Source organism: Sus scrofa, unplaced genomic scaffold, assembly GCF_000003025.6.
Source record: "Sus scrofa isolate TJ Tabasco breed Duroc unplaced genomic scaffold, Sscrofa11.1 Contig1552, whole genome shotgun sequence".
Lineage (NCBI taxonomy): Eukaryota > Metazoa > Chordata > Mammalia > Artiodactyla > Suidae > Sus > Sus scrofa.
The window spans coordinates 21,279-33,199 of record NW_018084904.1 but is presented as its reverse complement, the minus strand read 5'-3'; the positions used below and the strand labels follow the sequence as shown (position 1 = coordinate 33,199).

The 11,921-nt window shown below is 38.5% G+C and overlaps 1 pseudogene; it reads right to left on the bottom strand.

The window, feature by feature from the left end:
- Positions 1 to 259: 259 nt before the first annotated feature.
- The window catches only part of LOC110258203, a 31,498-nt pseudogene continuing 19,836 nt past the window's right edge, over positions 260 to 11,921 (bottom strand).

The following is an 11,921-nucleotide window of genomic DNA, read 5'->3' as shown; positions in this document are numbered from 1 at the left end:
CTTTATCAAATCATGGTAAATAACTTATTTTCACTGCAATAGCAACCCACCTCTAAGGTAAATGAGACGGTTTTTTTTCAGAAATACATAATAATTTTACAAGCACTAAAATGAAACAGAATCATTTACATAAAGCACTTTGTAAGATTTAGAGAGATTAAAAAATAAATTTTAGAAATAGAATACACTAGACAAGCTTACTTGTTTCCTGTAATATATGGTTTTCTTCCTGCAACTGTTAAGAACAGCGGTCTCTCCTTCACCAGCTGAGTTTTGCAATAAAATCTTCTCTTTCCTTTTCTAGGAAAGAAATATTTTCTTTACTCTCCTGTAATAAGGCTTCAAGGTTCTGGATCTTTTGGTCCTTATCACCAAATTGACGAAGCACTTTTTCCCAATCATTCTGTAAAGATTGAAAATTACTACGTTAAAAATAGAGAACTTAAAGGTTATTCCTCATTATTCCTCAAACAAAATGACTCATAATAAATTTAAGAATTCATACCTTTAGTCTTACATGTTTACTAATCATTACATTTTAATATGGCAAATATAAGTAAATAATTATGACAATATAGTTTAACAACAATAACACGCTATATTTTTACATATATTATATATGGGGGAGAGCTATCCTCACAGCATGTGAAGTTTTCCAGCCAAGGATCAAAACCAAGCCACAGCAGCAACCCAAGCCACTGCAGTGACAACACCAGATCCTTAGTCTGTTGCTCCACACAAGAACTCCTAAATCTACGTTACTAACAAAACCTAGAATTTAACCAAAAATCCCTTCGATTAACCACATGCTTACTCTAACACTCCTAACCTCACCACCTACTGTAATCCTGTTTAATCCATTTCAGAACGCATGGGACTCCTCATTATTTCTGATCACACACAGGCAACAATCCCACCTCAGAGCTTTGCACTGTTTCTTCTACCTGGCACTTTCCCTACAGAGTCACGTGGCTCAATCCCCTGGCTTCAAATATCTGCTCAAATGTCAGCTTCTCCAATACAATCACCCTGATCAGTACATTTACAATCGCAGCCTTGGAGGTCCATTGTGGTACAGTGGAAGTGAATCTGACTAATATCATGAGGATGCAGGTTCAATCCCTGGCCTCATCAGTGGGGTTCAGGACCCCAGTGTGTGCCATGAGCTGTGGTGTAGGTCGCAGCAAGGCTCACATCCTGTGTTTCTTTGGCTGTGGCAGCAGCTATGGCTCTCATTCTGACCCCTAGCCTGGGAACTTCCATATGTCATGAGCGCAGCCCTAAGAAAGAAACACAAAATGCTCCTTTACCAATGCTCCTCTCCTGAAGAGTTTTTTCTTCCCATAGCACTTATCTCTTCTAACAACTAAATAATTTACTTATTTTCCATGTGTATCTGCCTCCCTCCACCCTCACAAGAACATACACTCCATGAAGATGAGGATTTTTGCCTGTTTTATTCACTTATGTATCCAAGACACATGAGCTCTAAGATATTTATTGAATGAATGGAAAAACAAGGGCTGCAGTCTAACAGACATAACACTCATGAAGGTGCTTTCCAGTAACCCAGGAGGACCTTCTATTGCTCATCAAGCTTTCCTTCTTTTCTACTTTACCAAGGGCCTTCATGTTTACTTCTGGAACCACACCTGCATGTTTTTGGGCTACCTGACCACAGCTTTGCCTTCTCTCCATCATTCCAGGGAGCCAAGAGCCTCCACCCAGAACAAGGCTAAAAGCCCTTCTGCAAATGTTACAGTAGCCCATCCACCTTGCCGAACAGAGTCAGCAACCACTAATACCCTCAACAAGTGTGCATATTAAATAGGTGAAAACAGTTACTTTCAAACATGTTTCTATCTATGCTTCCATCACAAACAAGAAACAACCAGGTTACTCTGTGGTCATCCTCTGTTCCTGCCACTAATGACCCCTTCTGCACTTGCACTAATTTCTGGACCACAGTGCAGGCTGAGTTTTTCAGAATAGCACTCTATTGCCAGTCTACCTGAAATTTGGTTCTCCTTTACAGGTACTGATTCCCCAACAGCCCCTTCTGATACATAAGGACGTTCTGTTGGGCAAGCAGGAGGGGTTCACTTTTTCTAGATATTTTTTTTATCATCATTATTCTCACCTCAAGTAAAAGCTTAATGATCTTTGGGAAGTACGTCATTCATTTATTCTACGCTCTGTCCTGTGTTGCTATCTATATATCCCTACCTCATTCACTGAAGATTTGAGACCTGATTTAGTCTTTCTTTCAATCCCAATTTCTGCCAATTTCCTGGGAAGTACAAATACATAGAGAATTAAGAGTACAGCCTCAACCTTTACATCATCTTAATTTCCTGGACCTCTATGCATTCATCAATCACTCACATGCAGGATCTACAGACACTTGAAATTTTTCCAGATAAAAAACGTCAATTATCCTACTCTGTGACCATACCTTCCTGACCATTTTTCAAGTTCCTGACCTCGTTTCTGCTCTCCAGTGTCAGAGACACTGACCTCAATTTTCCGCTAGCTTTTTAGCGTATGCCTAGCTTCCCTGCTGAACTCATGTATGGATGTGAACTAAGCTTAACTGTTTTCATTACATTCTATTTCTTCTACCCCCAAATTTCAACACAGCTGCCCATAAAAGTCCAATCCTAGATCATGTTGCAATTGCTTTCTCAACCTAATTTCTAAACACTTTTAGAGCAAAATCACAACTTCCAAGATTGGTGCCACAAATTTCTAGATTCCGTCCTCTATTATATACTCAGAATCACCTTTTCAATCCTGTCACTTGATGGGTTGTCATCTTCAAACATTCCCCTGAAAAACACGTAAAAACTAATCTCCAAATTCTTAATCTCGCCTATCTAACATCAGCTAGCTATACTACTCAAACTTTATCCAAAAAGGGGAGAGAAGCAAATCTTCAGAATGATCAACTATAGTTTTTATTCCCTTACCTATGAAATTATATATACACATACATAATTTTAAATTTATTCAAATACATACACATTTCCTATGCTTCAAAGGATATCTCTCACAGGCTAAGTTCAAACTTACATTACCCACTGTATCATGAATCCTAACTCATCATACCTTATTTCTTTAGTCACCTCCCATTCTCCATATCCTCAATTATTACCTTCTACCATTCCCTTATTCTATGACTATAAACATATTCAGGTATCTGTTGGTTCTCAAAACATTTCTTAACCAAGTCCACTTCAGTTTCTGCCCAGTCTTTATACAATTCACATTTAAATTTCAAAAGTAATGCATATTTACTTCCCAACTCCTTCACCTCTCACTTACTCATCAAACAAAAAAATCAGACATTCTTGGCTATCATCATTGAAATTATGTTTAACAAGGTCACTCATTCTCAACTGCCTAGTCTAATGGATATCTTTCATTTATCATACTGGGCATCCTCACCACACACCCACATCTGAAGTTGCTGATTACTCCCAACTTTTGATTCTCCCTAGTCCTTGGGCTTCCCTCTGCAAGTTCTCTTGATTACTCTGATCATTCTCTCTTTCTCTGGGCTCTTCTTCCTCCACTCGTCCATCCCCTAAATGCTACTGTTTCCCAAAATTCTTGTGTTACCAGTTGTCCACTTTTCTCACTATACTCTCACTCAATGTAATATTCCATTTACCCCATATATACAGATATCTCTCACAGATACTATATCTCCTTCAAGCTTTCAACTAGTATATCCCATAGGTGGCTCAAGACATGTCCAAAACAGAACTCATCATACTGTCCTATAAAATGGCCATCTTTCTCACATACACTAACACAGGTGATGATACTTCCATGCACCATGCACCCAATTTACCAGTCTGGAAGTCATTCCCTTTCTCTCTGATTCCCTACAGCTATTAAGTCAGTAAGTCCTATTTATCTCCAAAATATTATCATACTGTCCCCATGATGCTTTTTTCAACAATCACATAAACTAAGGACATGATTGTTTTTCATCTAAATCACCACATATATTAGTCTTTAACTGATCCTGTCTCAGAATATTTTCTCCAAAATCCATCTTTCCTATAATCGCAAGAATAACCTATCTAAAGTCACATCTTAAGACCATCAACACTCTTCTATCTTCAAGAAAGGCCTTCCATAAACTTACCCATGTCTAATACTCTGGCCTCTTCTCTAACTCATCTCTATATTATCCTTTAAGCTCCAGCAAAACCAAACCATTTAGGTCATATCAGCTTCAGCATTCTTTTCCTTGTAACTTCTACTTGGAGTATACTACTATTACCACCTATGCAACACAGAAACATCTACACACCTTTGCAAAGACTGCCCTTTCTATGGAAATTTTCAGTAACTTTTTCCAGATTCTATCTGAGTTAAACAACGATCCTCTACACTATCACAATAATGTATGTACATATGTACATCAGAATTACACTCACTGCATTTCTCTAATTTGTTTCTAAGCTATTTCATAATGGAGACTTTGCCTGGCCTCTGTGCCATCCTTTTCTTCTTCCTCATCAGGGAATAAGAACTTCACTCTTTGGAGAGATTGGAATAAAGAACTAAGACTGTCTAACTCAGCCCTTCACTCTCCCTTTAGTTCATGAGACAAACTGCCTAACAGAAAGTAAACGGCTGTCATTTCCAGGTTCGTCTGGGACTGAACGAACAAATTTCATTCTGGGGTACATTATGAGAAATACCCCTTGATTGCAGACCAGTGCCAAATCCTCTACCTCAGCTTTACATACCCTTTTCTTTGCTACTCTTTATGGTAAAACTAGAGTCATCTATATTCACTGTATCAATTTTTCTCCTCCCCTTTTCTCTGACGCTCTCCATTAGGCTTTGGCCCCTCCTTTTCTTTAAAAATTGCTCCTATCGATCAGTGTCATCCATGACCTCATGTTGTCAAATCCAATAGGATTCCCAGTCTTCACCATGCTTGACCTCCATCTTTCTGACCACTCCATTGGAAATCCTTGGAATCATCCTTGACTTCTCTCTCAATACCCCATATCAATCTATCAGTACATCTGTCAGCTTTACCTTTAAAGTATATTTAGAATCTGACTGTTTATCACTACCTGTATCATTTCCACTCTTATCCATTTCTCATCTGGATTACTACAGCAGTCTCTTCGTTAATTTCTTTTATTCTACTCATGTGCCCCTACAGTCTACTCTCAATGCAGGGCCAGAGGAATCCTGTGAAATTACAAGTCAGATCATGCTATTCCATTGCTCAGAACCCTCCAAAATTTCTCATCTCATCCACAGTAAAATCCTTAAAACTACCTGTGAGGTTCAACATGTTCTGATCCCTGGGATCTCTGCACCACTTCTACCTCTCTCATCTCTCTCACTCCATGCACTGGATTCCTGATGTTCCTTAGACATGCTCCTGCCTCGGAGCCTGTTAATGAACTAATGCTCTTCTGATATCCACGTGGCTCACACCCTCCTTTCCTTCAGGCCTTTCATCTTCTTAGGGAGCCTTCCCTGGAAACCCTATCGCTGCAGTCCCACTCAATTCCCCAGTACTTCCTCTTCCCTTTTCTCACTGCCATAGCATTTACAGCCATCTGACATACTACACATTTTGCCTATTTACCTGGCTATTGTTTGCCTTCTTCACTAAGCTCCATGAGAGCAGACATTTTTGTTTGCTGTCTCTGAGCCATATCCACAAAATCACTTCCTTGGCTGAGAGTAGACAGTAATACATATTTGTTGGACTGAATGAAATCAAAGAACAAATAAGTGAATATTCTCATCTCTATCCATCTGATTACCATGCCACTATCCAAACTCAGAAGGGAAAAAGAGGCCCGTTACTTATTACTTCCCTAAACTCCCGTACTGCTTCTGTGTGCATGTCATTAGACTACCTTTCCTAGATGGCAGGCATGACATCTTATGCAGCTTGATTTTCTGTGCTTACCACAGGGCCTGACACATGGTATTCGATAATATTCAACCAATTAACAAAAGACTGAAGAAGTAAATATAATGTCAAGGTCAAATTCATTTTAAACATTTGGGTACCACCTTACCCTTACAAAAATTTTTTCTTCCAATCATCTGAGCTATACTATAGAATTGATACAAATTTAACTCAATCTCTTATATCTTCTATACTGCAACTCCAATGTTCATACGATAGTTCTGAAGCAGGGAAGATATGACCAATAAACAGTAAGTTCTAATGAAGGAAATGTTATTTCTTGCTAACTAAACCAAGAAATTTTATCTACATTTTCAATTTTTCATAAAGGTATTTTAAATAAATAACACTAATTTTTACATATAAATAAGAATTTAAATATTTTAAAGAAATTTAATAAATCTGTTTAAAGAAATTTAATAAATTTAAATTTTATATAAGTAAACCTATAACAGGAAATAAATCTGTTTATAATAAACATTTAATGTTTTAGAAAAAATTTTCAACATAGTAACCAAAAGAAAAAGATTTTCTAATTTTCCAGATAATGAAATTTATCAAAACCCTTCATAATCAAGTACTCTGCATTAACTAATTTCACCACAACACAGGATAATTATTTGGTTAATTTTTCTTTAAAAGGATAAAAATTCAAATAGAATTTACCTGAGCTTCTCAAAGTTTTGCCGTAGTGCTTTGCTGAAGAGCTTGTTGTTCTTGATGCTGTTGCTTTGTTTTATCTAACTGATGCTGCAATTCTGTGGAATTTGTTACTTTTTCCTTCTGCTTAAAAAAAATGACAAAGGTATAATGCTACCATTTATAAATATCTGATATCACTTCAAATCTCACAATTCTAAAGTTTGAAGAGAAAACTAAATTCAGACAATAGATAGAATCAATTTTAAAAGCAACATTACTTATTACTTATAAAATCTTAATCCTATGATTAAGAAATTATTCCAGGTATAGATTCTTACCCTGAGAAGAAAAAATTCTCTTCTCCAGATTAGCATTTAGTTTATTATTGTTTTATGTACTAATATGAACAAGGAATTGATACATACAGATGTTGTAACAATATCTAATAACAGTATCAAGTATTTGTTCTACTTCTAATAAAAAACAAACTGATTAAAACATTGAGTAAACCAAAAAAAAAAAAAAAAAACCATAAAACCATTAAAATAATAAACAATCAGTTATTATTTAATTAAGTTTATTCATATCAATCTATGTATAGAACCTCATGGTTCCTAGTCGGATTCGTTAACCACTGTGCCAGAATGCGAACTCCAGAAGACTCTTCTTAAGCAGCGTGATAGGTTCACCCTCAGAATTTTTCCTGCCTAAAGGTTAAGAGTAGTCCTCTTTGTAATTTTCTTTTCTTTTTTTTTTTTTTTTAGGGCCACACCCATGGCGTATGGAGGTTCCCAGGCTAGGGGTCGAATTGGAGCTACAGCTGGCGGCCTACGCCACAGCCACAGCAACACCATATCCGAGCCGCATCTGTGACCTACACCACAGCTCATGGCAACACTGGATCCTGAACCCCCTGAGCAAGGCCAGGGATCGAACCCACAACCTCATGGCTCCTAGTCGGATTCGTTTCCATTGAGCCAAGATGGGAACTCCCCTCTTTGTAATTTTCGATGACAACTTTAAGGAATACAAACACAACAAAATGACTTAATGTAGTTAATAAGTAGGATGTTATTATTGGGGAGAAATAAAAGACACAACTTAATGTTTTTTAAAAACCCAACTAAGCTCTTGAAAATAAAGACTGAACACAACAATATTTAAGATGCCTCAAATCTATCAATACATGTACTCAAAAAAACTCATTTAAAATACAAACTTACGGGAGTTCCCGTCGTGGCGCAGTGGTTAACGAATCCGACTAGGAACCATGAGGTTGTGGGTTCGATCCCTGCCCTTGCTCGGTGGGTTAATGATCCGGCGTTGCCGTGAGCTGGGGTGTAGGTTGCAGACGCGGCTCGGATCCCGCGTTGCTGTGGCTCTGGCGTAGGCCGGTGGCTACAGCTCTGATTCAACCCCTAGCCTGGGAACCTCCATATGCCGCGGGAGCGGCCCAAGAAATAGCAACAATAACAACAACAACAACAACAACAAAAAAGACAAAAGACAAAAATAAATAAATAAATAAATAAATAAAATAAAATACAAACTTACTTCTTCTTCTAAACGAGAAAGTTTGAGCTGTAGATCAGCCACTTGTTGTTCTTTATCCATCAACTTTTCACTTGAAAGCTGTCTCTGTTCTTTCAGCCTACCATGAGCTTCCCCTAGTTGGCGCTCTGTCTCCAGAAGTTTGCTATGTAACTTTAGAAAAGGAAAAAAGTACGTACATATGTATAAACACACGTATACTCACCACCATTAATACCACCACCTACTTTCCAGTGTTTTATTTTTCACCAATATAAACATATTAATTTTCATGATACTTTGGAGGAATCTGAAATCCAACTGAATTTTTTAATCATATAACTGATGATGAATTACATAAAGCTGTAATCAAACATCAGTTTTCAGGGCTTTTGCTCCCTTTAAAAAAAAAAAAAGTGAACTTGAAGCTCTTGTTAAGATCTAAGTGTTGTAATCACTTAAGGAACTCAATAAAATGAAACTTAAAAGTTAAGACACTTAAGGCACACTCAGACCTACTCCATTTTAGGTTTTGTGTCAGTTTTTTTACTTTTTAGGGCCACACCCACAGCATATGGAATCTCCCAGGCTAGGGGTTGAACCAGAGCTGCAGCTGCTGGCCTATACCACAGCCACAGCAACACCAGATCCAAGCCGTGTCTGCAACCTACACCATAGTTTATGGCAACACCGGATCTTTAATCCACTGAGCGAGGCCAGGGATTGAACGCAGCATCCTCATGGATAGTAGATGGATTCATTACCACTGAGCCACAACAGCAACTACCTCCACTGTAGGTTTTTTTTTTAATTCCAGTGCTTCTTTTTGTTTTTCCAAGTTATGAACTACCACCGCTGACTTCTTACATTTGGATAATGAATAGAGCACAAAGCATTCCAAGCCTTGAAATGGCACACAATTTCTAAATAAGACAGAGGAAAGAATATTTTCTTAAAATATTAGGTGATTCTCATTCATTAACTTTAAAATTGCTAGCTAGCTAAAACTAAAGGAGAAATTTGTCTTGGAGCTAAGAACTATCACTTTCTCAAATTCCTAATTTTCTCTGAAACTACCAGAAATTACAGCCAATTTCTCCTGTGGGATTGACCAGTGGTGGTTCTATTTAAAAAAAGTTTTTTAAGGTAATACTAATTTTATTTATTTACATATCTATATATATTTTTTATGGCTGCACCCATGGCATATGGAAGCTCCCAGGCCAAGGACTGAGTCCAAGCTGCAGCTGGCAACGCCAGATCCTTTAACCCACTGCACTGGACCAGGGATCAAACCCGCACCTCTGCAGTGACCTAAACCACTGAAGTCATATTCTTAACCCACTGTGCCACAGCAGGAACGTCTATATTAATTTTAGAAGAATTACTGCACAAGTGCTGGGAGTGTAGAATAAAAAAGAGAGGCATGGAGATAAGAATGCAAGACATTCGGCAAGGCTTACACACTGAGAGTGCTTCTACACTCCAGCCTCTTAACACATTAAATCAAATCTCAGTACATACCTCAGCAAAACTGAATATTAGTAAAGGGCACTCTGCAATTGTTTTCAATCAAAACTATTCACGTTAAATCTGAAAATACTAAGAATCTACAGCCTTTGTGTCATATATACACTCACATGCTCTATACCTGCATATGTCTTCATAGAAATTCATAGCTGGCAAGGAAAAATAAAGCTGTATCAGAAAAGTGGGCACCTACTATTTTCTTGTGCTATGAAACAACTTGTGGCTATCAAAATATATCCTATCCTCAATAAAGAAAACTAAAGTGTATTTCTAAAGTAAAACATACTTTCATCTAGCTAAAACAGCAATCAGTAACAAAGAGAAGGCATTAATTTTACTCTTGTCCTTAGCCAGCATACTGATAAATCTCTCCTTTCTCTTCTTCTTAAAATGCAGCGAATAAGCACTGTAATAGCTACCTGAACCCTCTTCTTCTCACTACGAGAACTGGATCCAATCCTGAAATATATGAAAGCCTTCAAAGGCCTTCAAAGTAAACTCATATTTCAAGCATCTAAGTACTTAATCTGTTGTAAACAGGCATTACCCATTTAGTTCCTGATTTTACTGGATAAGACTCTCCCAATATCATTATTAACACAGAGATAATCATCAGACTTCTCCCCTAGAAGTTTAGATTTAGTACATTTGAGCTGAAGCCCAGAAAGCCATATTTTCATATCAAGAATCAGATAACCTTACCTTCAGGAAAGTTCAGTAATCACTTGCCAAAAAGTAACACTTTAGGAGTTCCCTTTGTGGCTCAGTGGTTAAGGAACCTGACTAGGATCCGTGAGGATGCAGGTTAGATCCCTAGCCTTGCTGAGTGGATTAAGGATGCCGTGTTGCTATGAGCTGTGGTGTAGGTCTCAGACATGGCTTGGATCCCACGTTGCTGTGGCTGTGGCTGTGGCTGTGGCGTAGGCTGGCAGCTGTAGCTGTGATTCGACCCCTAGCCTGGGAACCTCCACATGTCACAGGTGTGGCCCTAAAATAAATAAATAAAGTGGTCCTGGAAGGCTTTATTGAGGAAACAACACTGGAGTAAAGGCAGGAAACAGCACTGAGAGTAACGTTGATTATGGTGTCGAAGAACTGAAGGAGATAGCAAGTTTCCAGGGTAGAGATGAGCTTGATACAAGTGTGGGCCAACTACATGCAATGTTCATGACAATAAGACAGCTGGATTCAATTCAAAGCCACCAAGGGTGTTAAGCGAGGAATAAATTGACATCCTTCCATTTTTAAAAATGGATGCTTCTGGCTTCTTTATGGAGAATAGACTAAGGAAGTCCCTAGAAGAAAACTTGTAAAAAAGCTAATGCAGTAGCCCAGGTAAGCAATGGCAGCAGCTTGATTAAGGGTGGGCAGCAGCAACTGGTGAAAGGAAGGGGACAGATTTGAGTCATCCGTGAACAGCAGCCTACCAGACAGCGAAGCATGCTGACGGGAAGAAGGTGAGTGGTATCACTTCAAGGCTTCAAGTATGACCTTCCTCACTTTGTACAGAATTGTGGACTAAACCAAAATATTATGTGTGCATTTTTTCTTTGTATAAAAAATACTGAATAGGTTCTCAAAAATTCCTGATGCCTCTACACCTACTGACAACCAAATGAAACCCAAACTCCTCAGTCTGCTACACAAGATCCTACATAATACAGTTCTAAATGCTGCTTTGGCAATCAAAATAGGTCCAGTGCCATATCATAAACCCTATAGAAACATCCTTGAATACCCTAGAACACTCCATTGCCCTAGTTTACTCTCGCCTCAAGACCGCTCATGCCTTCAATGGTACCTATCAAAAACAACAATAATCCACAATTTCAAGCCCACCTCCCTCGAGTATTTTCTTCTCACACTAACAGAATAGCAAACTTAATGACCAATATGAAGTACTTGGGGGGGGTAAGAAACAGGAGAGGAAACTTTCTCCAAATGCACAGTAAGACTCATATTTACATATGATAAGGATAGTACTGCCTATCCTCAAGAGATTTACATAATTTTTTTTGTCATTCTCTTTTACGCTGCCACAGTGCAATGGAGGTTCCCGCTAGGGGTCCAATGGAGCTGACTGCAGCCATGCCGGGCCACAGCAATGAGGATCCCACAGCCGCATCTGCGACCCACCCCACAACGCTCACTCAACCACCGAGATCAACCCCTGAAGCAAAGCCAGGTGTACCGAACCCGACCTATGTGCAGGCGAGTTCGTCTTAACCTCGCTTTGAAGCCATGACAGGAATTCCAA